The sequence below is a fragment of the Thalassophryne amazonica genome, chromosome 14 (assembly GCF_902500255.1).
Source record: "Thalassophryne amazonica chromosome 14, fThaAma1.1, whole genome shotgun sequence".
NCBI classification, from domain to species: domain Eukaryota; kingdom Metazoa; phylum Chordata; class Actinopteri; order Batrachoidiformes; family Batrachoididae; genus Thalassophryne; species Thalassophryne amazonica.
Window position 1 is genome coordinate 42,910,977 of NC_047116.1, and position 14,315 is coordinate 42,925,291.

General features: G+C 41.7%; 1 protein-coding gene across 1 annotated transcript in view; it reads left to right on the top strand.

Moving 5' to 3' along the window:
* Positions 1–2,019: 2,019 nt before the first annotated feature.
* htr1fa (5-hydroxytryptamine (serotonin) receptor 1Fa) overlaps positions 2,020–14,315 on the top strand; it is a 128,784-nt gene continuing 116,488 nt past the window's right edge. Inside the window, exon 1 of the mRNA XM_034187242.1 lies at positions 2,020–2,160. The gene's annotated coding sequence lies outside the window, so the exon portion shown is untranslated. The remainder of the gene's footprint in view (positions 2,161–14,315) is intronic.

A 14,315-nucleotide genomic window follows, 5' to 3' on the forward strand; every position in this document is an offset into this window, starting at 1 on the left:
CAGGTCATCACCCACACTACAAAAGCTGGACGACATCTCCACCTCGTCGCCAAGATATCGTCTACCTACGAGGTAAAACTCTCAGCCGTTATTGTGCTGAACGCACGTAATCTGTTTTTGAGACTTTTGCAGACTTACCTGGAGATTACTCTCAGCCGGAGCTGGGGTTTGCGGATTGTGGAGGAGTCGACGCTCTTCACTCCTCACACCAAACCTGATAAGTAGTTATTCAGGCTCTGCACGTACTGTGTACTTGTTTCGAAGGTGGCGGTGTCTTTCCCACCTTAACAGAAACCATTGTTCCAGCTGACTGTTTACTGGGTGTGTTTCCACACACTCATTATATCTGTTCCTCTGCTTCCTGCCAGCAGTACCAGATCCGACAGTCGGAGACGGTGACCACCTGGGGACTCAGGACTTGGCGGCTCCAGTATCCTTCGGGTTCGGTGGCAGTGGAAATCGTGTGGGATCCGGTTCTTCTCGACTGCTGATCTGGGGGTTGATAAGGTTAGACCCTACTTGTGTGAAGCACCTTCAGGCGATCTCTGTTGTGATTTGGCACTATATAAGTGAAAATAAATTGAAAAATTGAAATTGAAGCTTCAGATTCATCTGGATCCTGTCATAGAGGTTTTTTGAGAGGTTAATTGAGGAGTGTTTGGAAAAGTAACTTCTTGGAATGAAATAGCACTTATGTAACTTTTTTTTCCAATCAATGAAATGGTTTAAAAATATATTTACATTTTTCTTGTCTATGACACATTCCCCAAACATAGAATCTCCAGGTGTTAATTATTTAATGTTTCCAGTATGAGGTCTAAATAACTGTCTAAAGATCGTTTTCTTATCTGTTTTGTTGCATATCAGCACAAATTTGCATTCTTAAAAATAGGCAACGATTTGCAGTTCTAACAGGGGGGTGGCAGCCGAGACCTGTTTCACACTTCTTGGATGTTTCCTCTCATGTAGGCAGTGTTCACACTGTAACCTGCTCAGGACCGCCGAAATGTAAAACACCAGGCATCACTCCCGCCACTCATCTCCATCACTTTTGGTGTTCTGGTGCTCAACAGTCTCACGGCAGGTTGTGATGGCATCATGAAAAGTCAATTAATCTATGGGTTTGTGATATGGTTACAAAAATGGGGAGCTTTTTGTGATGTTTTTGTGTAGGCTCTCAGTTGTCCAAGTGGTTTCCATAGTAGAGAAGCTTGAATATTCGACTACACTGGGTTGCTTGACGCGAGGACGTTTCGCTTCAAATCGCAGAAGCTTCCTCAGCTAAAATTCTTGCTCTGGTAGTCTGACTTCTGTCTTGATCCTTGGAAGGAACGAGGAACGAGTTCTCTACAATGGTCAAGACAGAAGTCAGACCACCAGAGCAAGAATTTTAGCTGAGGAAGCTTCTGAGATTTGAAGCGAAACATCCTTGCGTCAAGCAACCCAGTCCAGTCGAAGATTCAAGCTTTTCTACTAAGCTTTTCGTGATGGTGGCACGAAATGCGAGGCGATGGGGGGGGGGGGGGGGGGGGGTTGAAGTTATGGTTAGAGCTAGGAGAAGGGGGAGGATTATAAATCGTAAAATAAAAAAAGTACCCCATTTTTTGTGATGGGGTACAAAAAAAAAGCACGAGACTGGGCTGTGCTCATTTGGCCCTCTGGTCACCAGTTTGACACACTAGCTGTAGATCCCACTTTTTAAAGTATTTTAAATGTTTCTGATCAATATTTTTTATGTAGAAATGTGAGGACGCCTGTGCTGGAGCCCAGGGAGCCTCCCTGTGGCGGTTAAAAAAAATAAATAAATAAATAAAAAAGAAAAGGTGATAGATCCACAGACACTTTTTTTAATATCAAGAAAATGAATGTCTTGTGGTGTTTTGCCGGATAAAAAGCTTGTTCCATTATGAGCGTGTTGATAACTGGCGGGCTGTCATTACTCTTATCTGCTCCTCACACCTCCTCCTCACCGACGCACCTCTCTCAGCTCCACGGTCAAAACGCACGCTCCCGCCGGCGCGTCTCCTCTGCGTCCACACGGTGCGCGGCTGTCGGCGTGACCGTCGCTCTGCTGTGAATAATGAGGAATTCAATCTTAGGGAATGTGATTTCACACTGATGTGGTTTATTCTGCCATTTAACCTGCTGCAGGGAGAACGGGTAAGTTTTATTATTGTTATTTTTCTGTTTTTATATTTTGGCAGGTGGCACATCACAACGCACGTTTGGCTGGTTATTTTCCCTTCAGTTTCTAATTATGATTTTTAAAAATTAGAAATTGCGAAGTAGTTTATGCGACACTCTTTTTATGGGTTTAACTAGGTTTTATGGTTGTTGTCATGGTAATGCATTTAATGCGCTTTTTGTTTCTGCATATTAACAGACTTTGCGCCGCCTTTGCGCAAAGCAAAACTGTTTCATACGCATAAAGTCAGAGTTGGGTGAGCTTTGGTGATAATGCATTTATGTAACTTCTTAATCAGTGTTTCTTTTTTCCATCCAGTTTTTTTTTTTTTTTTTTTTTTTTAAGAATAATGATATTTTATTTGATTTATTACAATAAACGTACCTGTTGCTGCTATGGTGGATTTTTTGATGACTGAAACTCAATGCACAAACAAAGGGAAAGTCATGTTAACCATCAGATGCCTCTCCTAAAGGATTTTTAAAATTATCACATCAAGGGTGGTTCAGTTTGTGAAAGTACACTTTGTTCACAGTGCACATTGGTGCCACACTGTGCCAGAAACCTGCTGGAGTGCACCTATTTGCATTCTTGTTTTTGGCGCAGTGGCTCCTTTGACCAGGAGGACAGAGAGCTCTCCTGAGAACACCAGATGAAGAATCAACTGTGATGGAGAGAAAACACAAAAGAGAGGCAGAGAATTATGTTTGTGTGTGTATGTGCCGGATCCCTTCACAGTGTCGACTGGTTTCATGTGAGAGTGTAGGGAGGAAGAGGATGAGTGACTGTCAATACCTTTGGAAAATGCACATATCAGACAGTGTGCATGCATGTCTTACCATGCATGCAATGAATCTACAACTGCAAGTATATCTTCATGCAAGTGCGCACATGTGCCCAGTCAGACTGGTGCATGTGTGTCCCTGCATACCTACACTTGGAAGTCCTGGAACTTGAAGCATTTTGCTGTAATTTATGTGCACTCTTGCTGACAATTATGTCAGTGGGGGGTAGTTTTTAGAGAACTCTCAGATTTAATGAGATGGTATACTGAAGAAGCTCTTCTTGCTTTTTGGCCGAGGAGACACATTTCCTTTAGGTACTTAATTGCAGTGGAAGCTGTTATCTTGGAAAGAAAAATAATGAAAAACCAATGATGAGTAACAGTCAAACCAAGAGTGCATCATGGATGATGATGAAATTAAGCTTTCTCATTTGCTCAAAACCTTCAAGTGTACTCTCATATCAGGATGCACTTATTCTTGCTCAGTAATGATTCAGCTGTATCATCTCAGTCATCCCAGCGGTCTCTTTTCTGTAGACCTACAGGAGGGGGACTGACCACAGGCGGCTGTAGCATAAGATTTGATGGGGCTGTAGCCCACCATGATTTTCAGGAGACCCCCGATACAGTTATCCCACCAAAAAAAAAAAAAAAATCATGTTTTGTTATTCCAAATGCTGTGTTTGCAGCATCACATTTACTGACTGGTCTGGTTCCATAGGGCTCCCAGTTACCATAGCACCCATGTGACATAGTCTATGCACTGCAGTGTATCACATCATTGTACAAAATGCACTATTTTAATTAAGCTTATTATAAATTTTCTTTGTTAGCATGTAAAACCCCCCATCAGTTTCCACGTCAAACTTTCTCATCCATTAATCAGAAAGTAAGTCCCTTCGGCTGCTCCCTTGTTTGCACTTGGGGTCGCCACAGCAAATCCAAGGTGGATCTGCATGTTGAATTGGCACAGATTTTATGCCAGATGCCCTTCCTGATGTAACTCCACATTACATGGAGAAATGTGGCAGGGGTGGGATTTGAACCCGGAGCCTTCTGCACCACCCCTCATCCATTAATCAGAACCTAGTGAAAAAGAGAAAGTGAAGGATCACAGTCCAACATTGTTTGTTATTAGCTGTGTGTTTATTTTTTTATTATTCTGCTTGTAACATCTCATTATTCTGGATTTTGTATCATTAGCATTGTATTATTATTTTGCTTGTAAATGTTCTTTTTTGTGTAAGTCCTGTGACAAGGATAATTGCTCTTGTGGTTTTCCAACACTTGTTATTATTCTTGGTTTTAGCTGTTGTATTGTGCGCACTTGCAATTTGCTTTCAAATACATATCTTCACATTTCCTACAAATTCTTGCATTAATTCTTGTGACATTTTGGCATGAGGTGTGTTTCTATCCAGCATGCATATTATCTAGCATGCCTCAGTATTGAGGACCCCTGTAACTTGGAAAGCCCAAGGGGCCACCCAGACAGATGGCAACTTTTGGTATGGATTGGGTGGTTGCTATTCTTGACCTTGGGGGTTCTGCAGTGTGGTGGATGTGGCAACACGCAGCAACAGTACACGCTCCGAGACTCAAGAGATCTTGTTCCTCACAACTATATAATCAAGCTCCACCCTGCCCCCCCATCATCTTGTAACCCACAAAATTAAAAAAGCATATAATGATGACACACTCATTAACATTTGGTGAACTCTGATGCACCGCCTCAATCCTACATACAATTTTGCTTATATAACATCTCATAGTGATGGATTAGGAGGCAGTGTGGCTGTCAGTGACCAATACAGATCGTTTCCCCACAGAAATGTACTAAATCAGAGAAGTAAGCCATTAGGTTTCGATTGTTTCATAGTGGTTAGATTGTAAAACAGTCATACCTCAACACAGCCCCGTGGATGACATTTTTTTAATGAATTTAACCATGAAAAAAATAGAGTGAGGGAGATGGTTGAGTGAGGTACACAATGTTTGGAGACTCTCTATGTGTGTATGTGCTAGAGAGAGAGTCGGCATGAGTCTGATACAGGCTGTGGAGGCTCATTGGTGCTTGAGCTCAGCCACGGATTCCATAGTGTGAAGCAAATGATCATCTATGTCAACTCCTGGGCAGGACACCAGTCCATCATGGGTTACTTCCCCAGCCAAGGCCGGGACCCATTTACAGCTGGGCGGACTGGAACAATGCATACGTGTCTTGTTCAAGGACATATGTCACGCGACTAGAAATCAAACCTACAGATGTACTAAATCAGGGAACTCAGGCATTGTTTTCTGACTGTTTATCATAAATTCTAAAACTCCAGTAACACTGCCACAAGTCAGCACAACTGTGTGGGAAGGCTTTTTAACATGCCATTATATTGTAATTGGTCCTGTGTGTGTGTGTGTGTGTGTGTGTGTGTGTGTGTGTGTGTGTGTGTGTGTGTGTGTGTGTGTGTGTGTGTGTGTGTGTGTGTGTGTGTGTGTGTGTGTGTGTGAACAAGATACAGTAACTAAAAAATGACTAGTTTTTCACCAATCTTGGACAGGAAGATGATTAAACTTTGGAGAGTATTGGACAAAGGTCATTGTCAAGGTCAACAAAAACATGCAAAAATACAAACATTTCCTACTATATCTCTGCAGTCAATAGGGCTACAGAGATGATCTAATTAATATTGATCAGAAAAATATTTGTGATTGATTGGTAATACGAACTATTAGAACTGGATATATCTCAGTGTTCAGAACATGCAGGGTTTGCATTAGCCTTCGGATGCCTTTTGTCAATGGATGTAGCCAAAACAGATAGTTCCCCCATCTCTCTATGTTTCTCTCAATATATATGTGGCTTAAAGTTAGCTTATTTGTCAGTTTCATTCCAAATTCCAGGTATGGTGGCCACCAAGGCCACCACTGCTCATTATTATTATTTAGAGTCCCTTGACTAAGAGCGTAATGACATGACGAGTCAAAAAAAGGGGGTCATGTAACTCGCAGTGCCATCTTGGGTTCAAAATAGCATTTGGTATTAATTTGTCTGCATGTAAATCCAGTGATTTTATTTATCTATTTCCTGAAAATGCTGGGTTGCTGTGCATTTGAATGCACAAATAGACAAGAAGGGTTTCAACAAGTACAGATTCCCTTCAGATCCGAACAGAAGAAAAATTTGGGAAAATAAAGTCAGTGTGTGGGATGGAAGCAACTTCATCATCAAAGCTTTGTGAGGTAAATTTATTGTTCAGTTTCATGTACAGTATAACTCACCTAAACAGTCATCGTATAAACCAGATATTTACAGTCACCGGGCAAAAAAAAGTCCCAATGTTTTTGTATTGTTTTTCAAGTAATAAACACTGTGTATAACAGATTTTTCGCTCACATCAGATAAAATGTCCCGTCTGATCGCAAAGTATTTCCATTAAAAACCCTGAGCAGTCTGGAGGTGCAAAGTAACAAAGGTACAAATCAAAGTTTAGCGCTCTGACACTTGCCGATTTGAGGAAAGTAGGACCGGAGTCATTTCTGTGATTAAAAGCCCAACCGTTTATTTTTTTCACATCGTGTTCAGACTCGGACCCGCAGCCTGACGTGCAGCTGTTAAATCAGACACAAACGGCTGTGATTTGACACTTTTCTGCTTTTATTCCTTTGTCTCCCATCATATTTTAATAGTTTTTGCAGTGTGCATCTGATTACAAATGAATCAGAAACCTCTGCAAACTTACAACACTGAGTAGAAAAAGATGAAATTGTACAGCTTACCTTTGAATTAGAGGTGATGAATGTAGAAAGAAAAGCTTGTTGAGGGTCAAATTAGTCTAGAATAAAGCATAGTCCTCCGACGGAGAACTTTAAAACTGTCACGTACGTCATTGCATTACACTGAGTTACAGAGCTGCAGCTGCATAAATCAGGCTTTAAATTAATTAAATAAATCATCATAAATTGTCAATTTATGTCATTTTGATAGCTTAACAATTTTTATATTTAATTTGATGGCACCTGTACCTGGCTGTGTTGCTGTATGTGGTTAAATGATTTAAAAAAAAATGTTGAAAACATTAAAGGTTCATTCAGTAGTTCATCGCAGTTGGAACCAAAACGGCACCATGTTCTGAGCTGATGTTACTCTCCTCAATCATATTATTCAGAACTTCTTTACAGATTGTTACATCCTGTAGCACGAAGTCCAATCCATGGGCCAGAGGGTATTCAGGATATGTTATGTTTAGGATAACAAACTCTTCTTAGGAGGATTGATTTGTGATGTTTCATGGAATTTTGCTGGCAGTTTTTTTTTTTTCAATCCCTTTTTTACTAACCTAAGTCCTCCAAAAACTACTGGTATGGTTTGGGTGATCTTATCCCACACTCCGGAGAACTTTATATTTAGGCAGTTCAGCAAATTTTACTGATGTTTTACAGGTTGTTGGTGTTATATCAATCAGGATACAGGTTTGTTTGGATTATTATTATTATTATTATTATCTGCCCTGTTTGCTGTGATTTCCTTTTCCTTCTACACTGGCATGCCCCATAGGATTGTAACGTTCTTGTTCTTGGAGACTGTCTGAGTTTATGATTATAGAGTTTTTCAGGGATCTGATGTGATATTCCCTGCAGGGTTTCCAGTGTAGATATGTAGCTGATTTGTTGCAGTTTCAGTATTCATTTTTAACCAGTGCAGGGCAGCTGGAGATGATGTGACCTTTCCTTTCTTCAAAGGTTCCACATATCCTACACATTTTGTCTGGAACATCTTTGATGATGTGATGGTGCCACGACCTGGTGCAAAGACTTTGATATTAGGCAGCGATGATAAAGCCCTCCGTCTTTTCCATACATACATAAGTTCCTTTCAACTGAATGATGATGACAATGACATTATTATTATTATAATTACATGGCAACATCAATGTTGCCATGTTATCTTTGGCCTGTTCATATATGTACTCTGTGGAAAAAAAAAGGATTTTAAACAACAGTCTGGTATTATTTTCATTGCCAAAGGACTTTAAGAAAGCCTCTGTATTTGACAGCTGCGAATGAGGTTGAGTTTGAATCTCGTTTTACTGATATTCTGTTTTTAGTTTCCAACTGGTGTATTTTTTTTTTTTTCTAATCCTATAGTGCAGATTCCAGCAAATGAATCACATTTATTTCTTCTTTGACAGACCATTTCCATTAGCCTCTGAACAGTCAGACAAAAACAGTAATGTGACAGACTTATTTTATAATATATAAAATGTTGTGATGAGTTTGTGAAACCTCACTGAGTTCAGGAAGATCTTCCAGTTGAAACTCAATCGCAGTTTACCTTCTGTCATTTTCTATACCCCCTTTTGTTAAGGCTCACAGAGGGGCTGGAGTCCCTCAGGGCCACATACAGTATATACAGACAAACACATGCACATGCACGGCCAATTTAAAGTTTCTAATTCACCTAATCTGCATGTCTGTGGATGTGGGAGGAAGCCAAAGGGAACCCACGCAAACACGGCGAGAACATGCAAACTCCACCCAGAAAGGACCATGTGGGAAGCAAGCTGATGACCTTTTCACTGTGAGGCAACAGTGCTAACCACTAAAGCACAAAATACATAAAATGTTAAATAAAATACAATTGAATGGAAATGTTGTTTGTAGGATTTACCGCTTCATATTTAACTCAACTGATGGTCAACTAAAGCAGGTCTAACACCTAGCCAAGCTTAAAGCAGCGTCCTCCCGAACGCCACGAATGCTCAAGAAGGAGCTCGGTGTCCTGCTTGACGTGGTTCAGCCAAATCAGGAAAGTTCGAGTAAACTCTAAATTTTTTGGAGCTTGGCCGAAGTCGACTAGCACTCAGCTCATGGTGGTCTGGTGCCGCCAACCAAATGGTCTCCTCTAAAAATTGGTCCACCCTGCCTTCACTGCGCATGCGTCATTTTGGAGCACTGGCAGTAATTCACAGATTATCACCTCGTTTCTGCTTCAAACTGCACTCCAGTCATCATCTCTCCAGCTGCCCCCATAACAAAGACTATGAAATCTTGGTGTGATGATGCTACTCAGCAGTTGCAGGACTGTTTTTTAAGCACGCACTGGGACATTTTCTGCCACCAGGACCTGGAGGTGTTTACTTCAGCGGTACTCAGCTACATCCAACACTGTGTAAATACCATCACTGTGGACAAACACATCCAGGTGTTTCCCAATCAGAAGCCCTGGATGAACAAGGAGGTCAAGGAACTGTTGAGGGAGAGAAAGATCACTTTCAGGTCCAGGGAGAGGGACATGTACAGCTTCACTCATGATGCTCTGAAGGGAGGCATCAGGAAGGCCAAGGCAAACTACAAGCAGAGGATTGAAGAGGACTTCGGTAGTAACAACAGCCGGCAGGTGTGACAAGGTGTCCAGCACATCGCTAATTTCAGATCCACCAACACCATGGCACCACCCAGGGATGTGTTACTGGTGAAGGAGCTTAACCACTTCTTTGCCCCTTTCGAAGCTGAATCCCTATCAAAGCCCACACTGCAGCCCTTATTCCTCCACAATCAGTCTTTCACTGTGCAGGTAGAGGAATTGAGGAGAACCTTGAGGGCGGTGAACCCCCGGAAAGCGGCCGGATCTGACGATGTGACGGGGAGGGTATTGAGGGACTGCGCTGACCAGCTAGCTGGGGTCTTCACCAGCATCTTTAACCAGTCCCTCACCCAGTGGTCCATCCCACCTTGCTTAAAGTCCTCCACCATTATCTCACTGCCAAAAAAGAATAATATAAAGGGTCTCAATGAATACAGGCCAGCAACACTAACCCCCATCATTATGAAGTGCTTTGAAAAACTGGTTTGTGATCATATCACTTCATGTTTGCCCCCCACACTTGACCCCACCAGTTTGCCTACAGAGCAAATCAGTCTACGGAGGATAACATTGCCACTGCTCTGCATACCACTCTAACATACGTGGAGCAGCAAGGGAGCTACGCGGGGATGCTCTTCCTGGACTTCAGCTCAGCCTTTAGCTGTTGGATTATGGAGTTTCTGACAGAGCGCCCTGAGAGGGTGAGAGTAGGATCCCACCTGTCCTCAGCACTGAGCACCAGCACCGGCTCTCCACAGGGCTGTGTGCTAAGCCCCCTGCTCTACACTCTCTACACCCACGACTGTACCCCCACCCACCCGGACAATACCATCATAAAGTCTGCGGATGACACAGTGGTGGGCCTCATATCCTCCAGAGATGAGACTGCCTACAGAGTGGAGGTGGAGCAACTGTCTGTCTGGTGCACCACCAACAATCTCATCCTTATACATCCAAGTCTAAAGAAGTAATTGTGGACTTTAGGAGGTGTAAATCAGATATACAGCCCATCACAATAAATGGGGACAAGGTGAACATGGTGTCAGACTTCAGGTTCCTGGGCACCTACATCAGTGAAGACCTGACCTGGACTGTAAACTCCACCTCAGTCCTGAAGAAGGCACAGCAGAGACTTTACTTCCTGAGGGTGCTCAGAAAGAACAGCTTGAGAACTGAGCTCTTGGTGTCCTTCTACCGCTGCTCGGTGGAGTCGGTGCTGAGCCACGGCATTTTGCTGTGGTTCTCCAGCTGCACTGCAGCAGAAAGGAAGCAGCTCCAGAGTGTTATAAACACTGCCCATACACTGATTGGCTGCTCTCTTCCATCTCTGGAGGAGATCTCCAAGACCTGCTACCTTCGGAGAGCCCATAGTATCATCAGGGACCCTTCACACCCGGTCACCACCTTTTTGAACTTTTACCATCAGGGAGGCGTTTCAGGGCAATAAAGAGCAGAACAAACAGACTAAAGAATAGTTTTTATCCTAGAGCTGTTGCCGCCCTGAACGCTGCAGAGTAATTTAATGTGCAATATGTTTTTATCAGTCTTAACTGTTTTGATCTATTTTATGTATATACTGCACTTTAATCTTTGCACTGTCTTCAAGGGCTGCTGTTTTTGAATTTTGTTGTGCTTCTTGTGCAAAGACAATAAACGAATTCAATTCAATTCAAGCTATCTCAGCGGCATATATCTGAAGCTTTTGTACAACAATCATGTCCACATTAATTCAGCATTATTTCATAATAAAAGATGGGGGGCCGATCAGAGTGCCGCAGCAACACGTGCTGCTGTGCCTATGTCATTTCAGAGCGTCAGTAGCAGTTAACCAATTATCACCTCATTTCTGAATAAAATGGCCCAGTTTCTGCTAAAACCTGACTTTAGAATGATTTCAGAGGTTTTACTTTGTTATATGATGGTTACTAATCACATTATTCCCTTTAATCGCTTTGGATGTACAGAGTCAGACTCAGAGAATCAGTCTCAGATGCATGCGTAGTGAAGGCACAGTGAAGGCAGGGAGGACCAATTTTTAGAGGGGACCATTCGGTCTGCGCCACCGTTATTGGATCTAAGGATGGGATTCTGAAGGCACTTCACGATTTGCTTATGATTTGGCAGTGGTTCCATTATTAAATGATTTTCAATGCATCTTGATGTATCTCTTTTTGTTGCACAGGATTTTGTTTTTGTCAGTGTGTGACTACACTTTAAGAAATGAACCGCCTTCTCAATGAGAAAAAGTGGTGTAACAATTTGCATATTTTTTTTTCAAGTTATTTCAACTTCATAGAGAGGTCTTGTTGCGTTAACTCAGTTGAAAGTTGAAATATAAGTTCAAATCAAATCAAATAAATTTTATTTATATAGCGCCAAATCACAACAAACAGTTGCCCCAAGGTGCTTTATATTGTAAGGCAAAAGCCATACAATAATTACAGAAAAACCCCAACAGTCAAAACGACCCCCTATGAGCAAGCACTTGGTGACAGTGGGAAGGAAAACTCCCTTTTAACAGGAAGAAACCTCCAGCAGAACCAGGCTCAGGGAGGGGCAGTCTTCTGCTGGGACTGGTTGGGGCTGAGGGGAGAGAATCAGGAAAAAGACATGCTGTGGAAGACAGCAGAGATCAATCACCAATGATTAAAAGCAGAGTGGTGCATACAGAGCAAAAAGAGGTGAATAAAAAGAAACACTCAGTGCATCATGGGAAACCCCCCAGCAGTCTAAGTCTATAGCAGCATAACTAAGGGATGGTTCAGGGTCACCTGATCCAGCCCTAACTATAAGCTTTTTCAAAAAGGAAAGTTTTAAGCTTAATCTTAAAAGTAGAGAGGGTGTCTGTCTCCCTAATCCGAATTGGGAGCTGGTTCCACAGGAGAGGAGCCTGAAAGCTGAAGGCTCTGCCTCCCATACTCTTACAAACCCTAGGAACTACAAGTAAGCCTGCAGTCTGAGAGCGAAGCGCTCTATTGGGGTGATATGGTACTATGAGGTCCCTAAGATAAGATGGACCTGATTATTCAAAACCTTATAAGTAAGAAGAAGAATTTTAAATTCTATTCTGGAATTAACAGGGAGCCAAGGAAGAGAAGCCAATATGGGTGAAATATGCTCTCTCCTTCTAGTCCCTGTCAGTACTCTAGCTGCAGCATTTTGAATTAAATGAAGGCTTTTCAGGGAACTTTTAGGACAACCTGATAATAATGAATTACAATAGTCCAGCCTAGAAGAAATAAATGCATGAATTAGCTTTTCAGCATCACTCTGAGACAAGACCTTTCTAATTTTAGAGATATTGCGCAAATGCAAAAAAGCAGTCCTACATATTTGCTTAATATGTGCATTGAAGGACATATCCTGATCAAAAATGACTCCAAGATTTCTCACAGTATTACTAGAGGTCAGGGTAATGCCATCCAGAGTAAGGATCTGGTTAGACACCATGTTTCTAAGATTTGTGGGGCCAAGTACAATAACTTCAGTTTTATCTGAATTTAAAAGCAGGAAATTAGAGGTCATCCATGTCTTTATGTCTGAAAGACATTCCTGCAGTTTAACTAATTGGTGTGTGTCCTCTGGCTTCATGGATAGATAAAGCTGGGTATCATCTGTGTAACAATGAAAATTTAAGCAATGCTTTCTAATAACACTGTCTAAGGGAAGCATGTATAAAGTGAATCAAATTGGTCCTAGCACAGAACCTTGTGGAACTCCATAATTAACCTTAGTCTATGAAGAAGACTCCCTATTTACATGAACAAATTGTAATCTATTAGATAAATATGATTCAAACCATTGCAGCACAGTGACTTTAATACCTATGCTGATACCTATACCTATACCTAAGTTGAAATAACTTTAAAAAATCTTTGCAATTTTTTTCTCGTAGAGAGAGCAATTACTTTTTAGAGAGAGCAATTACTTAGAGTGTAGTTGGTACTTTTCAAAAACAAACTCTTTGTAATGATCCATAATTAATTTATTTTCAATGGATTCTTCTGAAACTCCAGTGAAAGAAGAAATACAGGTTTACATAAGAAACGTGAAAAGTGCTTATTAACAGTAGCCTACAGCCACATTCCATCTCCTGCAATTAACATTCATGAAATCTATTTTTGATATTTATTAACTGATTCAGAATCATCCAAAGAATGATGGAAGAAACAGTTTTTCCTCCCACCCCTAGTTGGCTCAGTGTAACTCAACTTCCAGTTTGCTCTCCATACACTGAAAAAGTAAACCTCATGTTTAAAAGAGTTGAATCTTGGTTTGGCCAGAGGGCTCAAGAAGTTTGCCCAGAATTACAGAGTTACACCAGGTTGTTCTGAGCAGAGCACGGGCTGAGGCGAGGTGGAGGAAGTGTGACCGTGCACTGAACTATTTTTATTTCCCGACTTTTGCCACACGATGTGTCTACTTGAGAGGACATGGTGCCAAATTTGGCCAGACTAAGATGTGTTTAGTGAAATCAGTCGAAGTCCTCAAAAAGATGATCAACTCGGCCAGTGTCCGCCCCGCCTTCACTGTGCATGCGTCATTGCTTTGGGTGTAGAGAGTCAGACTCAGAGAGTCAGACTCAGACACACTGCTGTCGCACTCTGATCACTCCTCCGTCTTTTATTATGAAATAATGCTGAATTTATGTGGAAATGATTGTTGTACAAAAGCTTCAGCTGTCTGTCACTGAGATAGATGATGACTGGAGTGCAGTTTTAAGCAGAACGAAGGCGATAATCGGTGAATTGTTGCTGATGCTCTGAAATGACGCATGCACAGTGAAGCCAGGGCGGACTGATTTTTATGGGGGACCGTTCAGTCTGTGACACCAGTGTAAGAGCTCCTGAAGTGTATTTTGCATTCCTTGTGCAGTCAGCACCATGGACAGCTCACTCTAGGAAGCTCACATGGAAATAGTCTAAATTGTCAGAGAAAACACTCTGAACTCCAATTTTTTTTTTTTTTTCATTAACAAGCCTGGT